General features: G+C 40.0%; 1 long non-coding RNA gene across 1 annotated transcript in view; it reads right to left on the reverse strand.

Moving 5' to 3' along the window:
* The window catches only part of LOC112651726 (uncharacterized), a 107,448-nt gene that overhangs the window by 84,765 nt on the left and 9,909 nt on the right, over positions 1 to 12,774 (reverse strand). The window contains exon 2 of the long non-coding RNA XR_003130983.3: positions 6,851 to 6,912. This is a non-coding gene — a long non-coding RNA (uncharacterized LOC112651726). The remainder of the gene's footprint in view (positions 1 to 6,850; positions 6,913 to 12,774) is intronic.

Here is a 12,774-nt window from a genome sequence, read left to right on the forward strand (position 1 = left end):
ATAAATCAACTGCCTTTGCTACCTTTATCAGCATAAACAAAGAGATAAAAATACGGTATAAAATTTTAACTATCTTCCCCCATTCTACCTGCAAATGTGAAATTCCCCTGTGCTTCAATAAAGGAAAAATACATCCAATGAAGTCTAACAAATGTGCCATCTGTTCAGAAAGCAGGAGGCAGGCATCTCTTACATGTGACACCACTGCCCTCGTGTGGTTTAACAGCATAATGCAGCTGTTTGCCAAGGAGGTTTGAATGGTTAGGACTAAAAATTGTACTTCTCATAAATATAAATCATTTATACCAGGGGACAATATGTGAGGGAAAAAAACCTTTCACTTAAGGAACACAAATATGACTTATATTAAAACGTCTATTCAAATCAGACCGTTTTATTCTGCACTGAGCTTTCTTACAAAAGGGAGAAAGAAATCAAGAGGGGGTTAAAATGTCCTTAGAAAGCAGCTGCGTAGCAAGGACACACAACTGTCAGACCTAATGACACTGGTGATTCCCTTGCTCCCATGTCCACACCTGGCTTCCCACCTCACTGCCTTCCTGCATAGTTCCTGCAAAGGAGGAAAAAAAGACCTTTTACTTCCCACTCGCTTATTGGCTTCACACCATTAGTTTGCACCACCATGCTCTGGCTGCACTGTTCAAATCCCTGGTGGCAAGATAATCCCAGAGGCTGTTCCCAGGTAGGCTTCATCCAAGGGGATGGCAGGAATTCGGTGCCCGGACAAAGAGAAAGGAAAACTCTCCAATATGCTGAACTAGACAGAATGGAGACAACAGGGATCCCTGGGTGGCGCCGCGGTTTGGCGCCTGCCTTTGGCCCAGGGCGCGATCCTGGAGACCCCGGATCGAATCCCACGTCGGGCTCCCGGTGCATGGAGCCTGCTTCTCCCTCTGCCTGTGTCTCTGCCTCTCTCTCTCTCCCTCTGTTACTATCATAAATAATAAATTAAAAAAAAAAAAAAAAGAATGGAGACAACATTATACCTACAATTAAGTAAATAACACCTGTATTTTCTTCTATCCTCCACTGATTACAGGGAGACTGGGTCAGTCAATGAACAAGTATTTAAAATGGAGTATCTACAGACATAAAACAAGGTGTCAGGCACACTCAGGATAGAAACTCCCCTGAGCCAGCCTTCTTACCTGTAAAATGGGGATAATGCTTTCTATTTAATTCTTATCATTACTCTGTGGAGGAATAAGATACAATAAGACTTTCTTCCTCAAGACTGATCAAAGGCTATAGACTTTTATCATAATACTCTAGTTTAAATTTGGGTGTGTTAGATTTAAATCTCATGAATGTAATTGTTTAGGTAATAATCTGAAAGCTGAGTTAGTTATTTGAACTTTGTGACCTAGCACATGCATGCTTGACTGCTTCCAGTAAGGGTTGAAATCAGGCCTACTGGCTGCAAAAGGGAAGGGCCCTCACGCCCCTCCCCACAGGAGCCCAACACAGCCGCCAGGTCTGTGCTGCTGCAGTCAGGGTTGGGAGTTGGTGGCTGAGGGGCTGGTCATGCCCATCCGGCTATGGCCAGCCCCTAGCAACTGAAATGAGAGCACTTCTGAGGGCTGCAGGCTGCTGTGGCCAGTGCCCCATCCCAACTCCCACCGCAGCCCCAGACCATGCCACAAAGACTGAGTGGGACCTCCAACTAGGGACCAGGGGGCAAGAGAGCCAGTGTCTGCTTTATTTATATCAGGCATGTCTGCTGCTCTGAGCACTCCAGTCAATTAGAGGGAAAGAATTACTTGTTTATTTATTCCATTTTTAGAAGTAAGAAAATAATCTTTAGGGACACCTGGGTGGCTCAGGGGTTGGGCGCCTGCCTTCAGCTCGGGCGTTATCCTGGAGTCCAGGGATCAAGTCCTACGTCGGGCTCCCTGCATGGAGCCTGCTTCTACCTCTGCTTGTGTCTCTGCCTCTCTCTCTCTCTGTGTGTGTGCCTCTCATGAATAAATAAATAAAATCTTTTAAAAAATAAAAAAAGAAATTAATCTTTAATCAGACCTGCAACTAGAATGGCCCATTGAAGATTCTCTTTGAAAAGACATGATAGCACTGTCTGAGAAAATGGGCTTTGGCATCAGACACACCCAAGTTCAAGGCCCACCTCTGCTACTTACTAGCCCTGTGATCTCAGCAAATTAATCCATGTCTTTGACTGTATATCCTAATCTAAAAAAATGAGGATAACGGCTTCTAATTCTTGGGTTTGTGTGAGAATGTATGCATGCCTGGAAAGGTCTTAGCATAGTCCCTGGCACATCACACATGTTAGAGAATGATAAGAAAGCTGGCACCGTAAATAAATGAAGCAGGCTTTGCAGGCCAGGTGAATTTTAGCTTGGGGTGAGCAAAAGTATCGAAGCCAGAAAGCCTCCGGATGTGATTTAGACTTAGTGACTGTGAGGGACGCAGATGCTCCAGCATCGAGATCAAGGGCAGGATTAGGAGTCACACAGCCTGGCCAACATGACCCGCAGCCGTTTGTCGTTCGTTTGTCGACCACTTACTTCTTCCCTGGTAACCTGTCAGGGGCCACCATCCATCACTTCCCTTCCCTGCTGAGCCGTCCCAGCAGCTGGGCTGACAAGGGTGAATGGTGAAGTGATGGCTCCTAACTAGAAGGTTTTCCCACCACCACGTTTCTCTGGCTGCCACGACAGTCTTTTCACACCGGGGTGACCAGCCCTGCCCCGGGGTGTTTCAAATGTGGTCTCCCCAGTGCCGCTGAAAGGCAAGCCCATGACCTTCTTAGGTTCTTCGCTGTCAAAAACTGGGCAGATGGGTTCCTAATGTCCATTCTCTCCTTTGTATTCTAGGCCCTTTTATGGACCAATTCCCCACAGGAACCGTGGCCCTTGAGCCCTCATTACCTTTTCCGTGAGCTTCAATCCCAACTGCTCTGGGTGGTCCACTTTTCCTTTCAATCACTCCACCTCCACTTTTTCTTTCCTTTTCCTTTTTTTTCTTCTTTGCCAGTGGAAATATAGCGCCGTTTGACCTACTTCGTCTGTATCACTCCAATAAAAATTGAAATAGACTGAAGGAAGCCTCAGTCTCAAGCTGGAGTTATTTGTTAGGATTTTTTTTTCTTTTTTAGCTGTATTGTGATATTTACATACCATGAAATTTACCACCTTTAAGTGTACAATTGAATGAATTATAGTGAAGTTACAGAGCAGGACAATCATTACCATAAATTAATTTTAGAATATTCTCATTACCTAAAAAGAATCCTCATGCCAGTTTTACAGACAGTTCATATTCCTACCTCCAGACTTCTGAACATTTCATATAAAATATACAATGTCTGCGCTTTTGTGTCTGGTTAAGCTGGGGTTTTTTGTTTTTGTTTGTTTTTTTTTTACATATCCCAGTCCTAAATCCATATACCGTTCTGCTTTTGTTCCCTCACCTATTAGAGAAGATGCTTGCATTTCTTAAAAACTCTGAGCACCTTCTGGGTGCTTCAAGGCTCTGGGCTTAGCCTGGTGATACAGTGGTCAGGAAAACTAGTTATAGCCCTCAGCGAACCACACAAATATTTATTTCACCCAAATAAATTTAAAGTTGTCAGTGTGATTTGTTCTACAAAAGAGAGACAAAACTTGATTTTAATCTGGCTAACTTAATGCAGTTTACACTGACTGCCTATTACCAAGAGAGCTAGCATCTTGAAAAACAGACTTTCTGGTCAAAGTGGAAATGTTTTTGCTAAAAGTAAGCATGGTACTCAATGCAATCCCTATCAAAATCCCAGCTGCTTTTTTTGCATGAATTGACAAGCCGATCCTAGAATCCATATGGAGATGCAAAGTACCTCAAATAGCCAACAATCTTGGAAAAAAAAAAAAAAAAGACCAATGTTGGTATCAATTTCAAAACTTACTACAAAGCTACAGTAATCAAGACTGTGTGGTACTAGCATAAGAATAGACATATCCATCATCATATACAGGCATATACAGTCCAAAACTCTTGGTTTTGGCTCAGGTCATGACCTCAGGGTCTTGAGCTTGAGCCCCCAGAGCCACCATCTAAGCCCTGAGTCAAGCACCCAGCTGAGCCCCACATAGCCCCACAGAGTCAGGTTCAGATGCCTTCTCCCTCCTATCGGCTCCTCCCCCAACTTGTCATGTGCATGCTCTCTCTATCTCTCTCAAATAAATGAATAAAATCTTTAAAATAAAAAAAAAAAGAATTGAGAGTCTAGGGAAAAAAGCACATACAGTTATGGTTGATTTTCAGCATGAGTACTAAGATAATGAATGCATTGGGGGAAAGAAATCTTTTCAACAAATGATGCTGGAACAACTGGATATCTACATGCAAAAATTAACTCAAAATAGATCAAAAACCTAAATGTAAGAATAAAAAGCATGGAAGTCTTACAGGAAAACATATGTAAGTCTTTGTGACCTTGGATTAGGCAATGGGTTCTGAGATATGACACCAAAAATATGAGTAAAAAGAAATAAATTAGGCTTCATCAGAATTGCAAACTTTTCTGCATCAGAGGATATTTTCGAGAAAGTAAAAAGGTAGCCTACAGAAGGGAGAAAGTATTTGCAAATCATATGTCTATAAGCATCTAATGTCCAGAATATACAAAGAACACTTATGACTAAACAAGAAAAAACAAACGATCTGATCATAAATGGGTAAAGGACTTGAACGGACATTTCTCCAAAGAATATACACAAAATTTTCAATAAGCACATGAAAAGATGCTAGGATTATTAATAAAGTATAATTTCATTTTATAGAAAAAAGTCACTGTGAGATATCACTTCATACCCATTAAGATAGCTATGATAAAAAAAAAAGGCAGTAACACATCTTAGTGAGGATGTACAGACTTGGAACCTTCATACATTGCTGGTAGGAATATAAAATGGTACAGCTGCCATGGAAAACAATTAAATCCTTCCTCAAAATGTTAAACATAGAGTTTCCATAGGACCCAGCACTTCCACTCTACCTAATAGAATTGAAAACATATAGCCACACAAAACTTATACCCAAATGTTCATAATAGCAGTATTCATAATAGCCAAAAAGTAGCAACAACCCAAATATATATCAACTGAGGGATGGGTAAACAAAATGTTGTATACCCATGTAATGGAATATTATTCATCTATAAGAAGTAATGAAGCACCCATATATGTTGTTACAACATGGATAAATCTTGAAAACATTTTGCCAAGAAAAGAAGCCAAACAGAAAAAGGTCCTATCATATATTATTCCATTTATATGAAATGTCCAGAATAGGCAATTCCATAGTGATGAAAAGCAGTGTTATGGTTGCCTTAGCAACCATCTCCCCTAACCAGAGTGGGGGGATGTAGTGGGATAGGAGGTGACAGCCTAAAGGGCACAAGGTTTCCTCTTGGGCTGATGAAAATATTGCGGATTTAGTGGTCTTAACTGCACAACTTTGTAAATATACTAAAAAGTACTGAATTGTATACTCTAATTGTATACTAAAAAGAGTATGTGAAATGTATCTCAATAAAAAATAAGGCTTGGGGCCGCCTGTCTGGCTCAGCCAAAACCACATGTGACTCTTGATCTCACGGTTGTGATTTCAAGCCCCATGCTGGGTGTAGAGATTAAAAATAAATCAATAAATAACAAACTTTAAAAAAAAAAAAAAGCTTGCCCACTCTAACCCAATGCAGACAGTAAATGTGCCTGCATTCCCATTCCCCGACCTGACTTACTAAGTTATTGTCTCTGGGCTCCACATCTTTGTGGATCTGCTTTGTGATGCTTTGCTTGGGACTCTGCACCTTGCATTTTTCATAGGAGGGAGATTTGGAAGTAGGATGAGAGAGAAGAGTCCCACTTCCCATTTGCTTGCTGCCTCTAGCCCCCTGCTCCAGCTCCTGCCAGCGCTCCTGGCAGCTCTGTCACAACACCCCAACACCTTCCCAGGGTTCAGAGCCCTCCTCTGAGGGTCCAATAACACACAACCTCACCCTTTGCTTCTTGCTCCTAGAGGCAGTCGCCACTTCCCACAGGACCGTCTCAGTGATGCCTCAATATCCCCTCCTGCTCTTAGAGCACTTCTATGTCTCTACACAAAATCTCTTATGTTGAAGTATCTTGGGTACTTTCTTCTTGCTTAACTGCATCCTGACTGACAAAGCCCATTACAGACATATCTATTCCTCTAAGTTCCTTCTAATTCATATGGAAATATTACGTCTCATTTTCCTCTATGTAAGAATATAGTATGCTATACCATACCTGTTCTATACTGTGTGCATCTTTATCAGTGTACCTCCACATCACTTTGTATACAGTTAATATAACATTTTTATGGTAATTGGATCCAATCCATCTTCTCACATGATGTTCATTGCCCTAAATTTGTCTAATGTATATTTATCTTTTAAAGAACTTTAATTGCACTGAATTCTTCTTTTTTAATTGCACTGAATTCTAATTATATTCGTTTACCTTATGAAGCACCTCCTCTGTGAAATCTTTCTACTTAGTGTTTGAAGATATACTGATAAGTTAGACATGGTCTCACACTGAAGGAGCTTGAATTTTGTAGGGAGATGTGAACTATAGCTAACAATAAAATTGAATCTTTCAGGACATCTCTAATTCAATTTATCTGTGTTTTTCCCTCAAATACATTAATTCTCAAACCCAAATTTTTATTTTCAAAAACCAACACAAATCTCCATTCATTTGCTACTATGCAACTTATCCTCATGTTTATCTGTCTCAAAAAAAGAGGGAGTCTGTTCATAGCTTGCAAGGTTTTGAGATAGGAAGAAATTCTGAGAGTGTACCTGAATTAGTTATTCTCCAGACAAAATGGTGGCAGTTCTAAGGAGATAGAAGATTTAACAAGCTGGAAAATAAATAATAATATAATTACACTTGATATTATACTGGTTTTCAGAAAATTATCTGAACCAAACCCAACTTTGACACTACTGGAACTTACATAGACTCCCACTGGGTCACCAATAGGTATTTTCTTAGACATCCTAACAAGGTCATTTTTCTTAGTATACATTTTACTCAAGGGCAAGATATCAATCCTACATCTCATTTACAACTGGGAGAAGCCCAGAGGCCCAGAATAATTTATTAATGACATTCTCTTTTAAATAAGCTCTCTTCATAAGTCCATAATATTTTCTTTTTTTTTTTTTTTTTTTTTTTTTTTTTTCATAATATTTTCAAAAGAAAAAATGGGAACAAAGTGAGCTCGTTGGACAGCACAAAGTGTTGTCAACTCATTATTTCGAAATTTGACAGGGACACCTGGGTGGCTCAGCAGTTGAGTGCCTCCCTTCAGCTCAGAGTGTGATCCTGGGATCTGGGATCAAGTCCCGCATCAGGCTCCCTGCATGGAGCCTGCTTCTCCCTCTGCCTGTGTCTCTGCCTCTCTCTCTCTCTCTCTCTCTCTCTCTCTCTCTTTGTGTCTCTCATGAATAAATAAATAAAATCTTTAAAAAAAAAAAAAAGCTTTGAAATTTGACAGTCAAAACTGAAAGAACAAGGGTGACTGGCTGGCTCAGTCACTAGAGAATGTGACTTTTTTTTTTTTTTTAAAGATTTATTTATTTATTTATTTTAGAGAGAAGGAATGAAGGGGAGCTGGACCAGAGGAATTGAGAGAGAGAGAGAGAGAGAGGGAATCTCAAGCTGACTCTACACTGAATACAGAGCCTGACCTGGGGCTCAAACACACAACCCTGAGATCATGACCTGAGCAGAAATCAAGAATTAGACACTTAACTGACATAGCCACCCAAGGCATCCCTACAGCATGCAACTCTTGATCTCAGGGTCATGCGTTCAAGCTCTACACTGGGCATAGAGCTTACTTAAATGAATGAGTGAATGAATGAATGAATGAATGAATGAATAAAAGGGGAAAAACATCAACATATACTATAATATATATTTCTAGAGTAAATATTTTCCAAGGCAATGAAATAATCTTAGTGAAAGAAAGTTTTTCCACTGAAATAATTCCAGCTAATAAATCCAGGAGAAATGATAGCATTCAAATATTACCATTTCACAATCTTCAATGAAACCACCAAATCTAGGAAATGCCCACTGTGTTAGTTTCCTCAGGATGCTGTAATGAAGCTACAGCCTGGGTAGCTTAAAACAATAGGAATGTATTCTCTCACAGGTCTGAAGGCTGGTGATCTGAAATGAAGGTGTCAGCAGGGCCATGCTCCCTTTTGCAACTCTGGGTAGAACCTTACTTTGCCTCTTTCTCATTTCTGGTGGTGACCCCATCGATCCTTGGGGATTGCAAAGCATTCCCAGGCTTTGCCTAGTTTTTTTGGTTTTGTTTTATTTTTTAACTGAACCCATTTTTATTGTCAGTAAGAAACAGCAATGCTTTGGAGAAGATCAGCTAGGGAAAAGACTGGTTAGCTATATCTAAAACTATAAAGTTCAAAACTATTAACTAAAAATAAAATAACAGAATATTTAAAAGGCTTTTCTATTAAGTGCTAGGACTTCGAAAATGAATTGAAAACACAGCTCCTTATACCTAAGAAAGTGGGTTATAAAATGATGTGCCTAGGATGTTGGAGAGAACATGGTAGGAGAAAGCATCCTTGCTGGTTCCTTGTGCGTGCAGCCCAGGATCCAGACTGGGGTGTCCTCACTCACCACCTGGATCACTGGGGGCCATATCAGCCCTTGTTTCCCCTGAGTGAGGGCAACTGAAAGGAGGTCTCCCCAGTTTGAGGTGTGGCATTTTCCCTGTGTGTCTTTGACTTTACATCAAATTTTTCTCTTTTTCTGAGGACACTCACCCTAATGATTTCATCTTAACTTGATTATATTTGCAAAGATCCTATTCACAAATAAGATTATATTCACAGGTACCAGAGGTTAGAATTTCAATATATCTTTTGGGAGGACCCAATTCAATGTATAATAGTCAATAAATAATAGAAGATAAAAGAATTAAATAAAATGTTGATGGGAAACTTTACACTGAGAGAGTGAGAACATCACACTACCTGACACTACTGATCTATTAGTATCACTAAGCACTAAACAACCAAACATTATGTAGCACATGAAATGATAAGATATATACTGCATGGCACCACTATAACATATCCCTCCAAAACAAGTCAAAAATAAATTGATGGAGAAACTAATCTACCTTTAATCCTACCTCCTCCAACACACAGAGTACTGGAAAGAGAAATAAGTTAACCTGTACCACAAGGATGCATTGGCCAGATGTATAATATGGGACTTTCTTTGGAATGATGATCCTCTTTATTCAACAAGTGAAGATATGGAGGGGAGGGAGAGAAAAGGGAAGTGTTTGGGGGCCGGAAAGATAGAGCTAAAAGAAAACTCAGATTTAAGAATTAATAAACAATAAAAAGACCACATTTGGAAACCAAATCAATACACAGAGCAAATGTTTAGAAAATGAAAACTACAATAATTAAAGCAGTTTTAAGATGTACTGAATATTAGATACTATTAAAGGTAATTTGTTAATTCCATTAAGTCTTAATATGAAACAATGTCACTTATGAGAGGCATTCTGAAGTATTTAGTGATTCACTCATAGGCTATAATATGTACCTTAAAATGCTCCACACAGGGGCACTTAGGGGGCTCAGTTGGTTAAGTGTCTGTCTTTGGCTCAGGTCATGATCCTGGGGTCTTGGGATGGAGACTTCCGTTGGGCTCCCCACTCAGCAGGGAGTCTGCTTCTTCCTCTCCGTCTGTCCTTCCCCCTGCTTGTGCTCTCCCTCTCTCTCTCTCTCAAATAAATAAATAAAATATTTTTTAAAAATGCTCCACACAGTGAGCACTCCTTGTTGAATGAATGAATAAATGAATGAATGAGGGCTGCCATGGCCTTCACCTGTGGATTAGGTCTCCCTGCTTCAAATGTCAAAAGTTGCCCATCCAGGTGAGATCTAAAGATTAACTTTTACAGAAACTGGAATTTCAGAAATAGGCTCAATTCCTGGAAATAACGTAGCTCTGTGGACCATTTTCACTGCTTAGACTGATTAAACAGTGAGCAAAAGGCCAAGGGCAGCCATTTCCTGAGCACCCACTATGTGGCAGGCATGGTGATGACATATTAAATCTGCTGCCTTGGTTAATCCCTAAAACACTCATATAAAGCAAGTACTATTTGCATCTTTGTTTTATAAGCAAGGAAATTGAGGCTTGACAAGAGAAGTGACTTTCCCAGGGTCACAAGCTCATAGCTGGCAGAGCCACTGTTTGAACAGAATTCTGTCTCCCTCTAGCACTTGTAACTATAAAAATGGTGCCATAAAACAAACTCGGAGGGCTTCATAATCAGTAGTAATGCTTCATCTATATAGGAGTAAAAACACCCACACAAAAAAGTGTTTTATCATGTAAGAAAGTGTTAGGAGAGCTTCAGTAAAATTCAGCAAATAGAACACACACATTATCTCCCCTGCCTCCCAAAACCTCATTATATCAATACTAATGACATTTTTAAAAGAAAAAGGCATAAACTCATAAGGACAAAGGATAGAAGAGAAAATGAAAATAAAGTTTGGGGATTTGGAAAACAGACTAGATGGTCACTGAATTCAGCTAGCAGACCTGGAAGAAACCTGAGCTGACCGGAGGGAGAGCCAAGAAACGACCCATTTGACATCAGAACCCAAAAGGCACAGCAGTTTGTCATGTTAGAGACTTGGGACTGTGGGGTAAGGACAAGACTAAAAACCTGAAAATTGGTGTCATCTGTTGCATAAACAATCAGAGGACGCAAATAGTCAAATGCACTTGACTCTTAGTTTCAGCTCAAGTCATGAACTCAGGGTCAAGGGATGGAGCCCTGCATTTGGCTCCATGCTCAGTACAGAGTCTGCTTGAGATTCTCTCTCTTCTTCTCTCTGCTTGCTCATTCCCGCTCTCTTTCTCCCTCTCTCACATAAATATTTTTAAGTGATTCTTCCCTTTAATAAATAAACAAACATATTTCTTACTTAAGAAAGAAAGCTGAGAGAGCTTTTGGTAGATTACAGTATCGTACTACCCTGTGGAAGTTCTCCAGGCTTCAATCTGGGCACCCTCACATAGGTAGATTGAAAAGTTTCAACAAGCTCCTGGATAGGGACCATGGGTCCTGGGTCACCATAAATGCTCAGGTCTGAGGTTCTGTCAGCACTCAAAGGTCCCATTTCAAATTATCATTCCCCTCCCTACCCACTCCAATGATAGAGGCTACAAGGGTTTTCACACTTGGGAAAATCTCTTTCAGAAATATCCCACACAAAAGTCCCTCAGAACTGATCCATCTGTGTTATGGACTGAATTGTGTCCCTCAAAACTCATACGGTGAAACCCTAACTCATAATGTGACTCTTTTTTATGATAGGGCCCTCAAAATAGTTAAAGTTAATAAGGGGATCCCTGGGTGGCGCAGCGGTTTAGCGCCTGCCTTTGGCCCAGGGCGCGATCCTGGAGACCCAGGATCGAATCCCACGTCGGGCTCCCGGTGCATGGAGCCTGCTTCTCCCTCTGCCTGTGTCTCTGCCTCTCTCTCTCTCTGTGACTATCATAAGTAAGTAAGTAAATAAATAAATAAATAAATAAATAAATAAATAAAAAAGAATTTTTAAAAAAATAAAAAAAAAAAATAAAGTTAATAAGGTCACAGAGCAGGATGCTAATCCAAATGGACTGGTCCCTATAAAAAGAGGAAAACAAGAGCACTCTCTCTGCACATGCACAAAGAAAAGGCCATGGAAGCGCTCAGCAAGGAGGTGCTTCTGCCAGCTTGGAGGAGAGCTCTTACCAGAAACCCACCCCGCCAACACTTTGATCTGAGATTTCCAGCCTCTAGAACTATGAGAAATTTAATGTCTATTGTTTAAGCCACCCCAGTCTGTGATACCTTATTATGGCAGCCCAAGTGAACTAATATATCACCTTTTTCTTTTTAACCCACAAAAATTTAAGCATCACACACTAAGGAAATACATTCTAAATAGTCAGACTTACCAAATTTTGAACTTGCACTTCCTAATTCCCTTCTGATAAAAATAAATCTAAAAGGGTATTTTCCTCTAATGTGGATATTTTATAACACTTGATGGGTCACTTTATTTTGACTTTATTCTGTTTGAGGAATTGGATATATAAGAAGCAAAATAACTTCCTCTGATTACCAAATAAATGCATAATGAAAATATGCAAAAGCCATTGAGGTCTACACGAAGCCATCCCAGATATCATTATTGCTCCCTTCAAGCCTGCTTAGGTTTAAATTATAGAAAAATGATGGGAAATTTCTTTAAGTTGTTTAGTTGTGATGCTTAGAAACACAGAAGGGATCACGGAGATTTTGTCTTTGACACTAACAGAAAAGAACTTCCATTGGAAAGCAAAATGCTTTTATGCTTCAATGCTCTCTAACATGACCAGAAGGTCACTCTAAAATTTACTTCTGAAAAAGTGTCAGGTTTTTAGTGACCTCATGAGAGCTAGATTTTGGTTAATTAGAAGCTCATCTATGAACAGACATCTGAAAGTTCAATTAGGAACCATGACAACTTTTTGGACAGGTTTCTCTTCATCTGCAGTCTGGTGGAGAAGTCGGATAGTATTGGGATCCATCCCTTTTTCTTAAGATACAAAAGTCCAGCGTTTGCCACAACACACGTTCAGTGAGCTGGTGACTTCTGAAGGACACACGTTTGTTGGCCCC

The sequence above is a fragment of the Canis lupus genome, chromosome 4 (assembly GCF_003254725.2).
Source record: "Canis lupus dingo isolate Sandy chromosome 4, ASM325472v2, whole genome shotgun sequence".
Classification (NCBI taxonomy): Eukaryota; Metazoa; Chordata; class Mammalia; order Carnivora; family Canidae; genus Canis; species Canis lupus.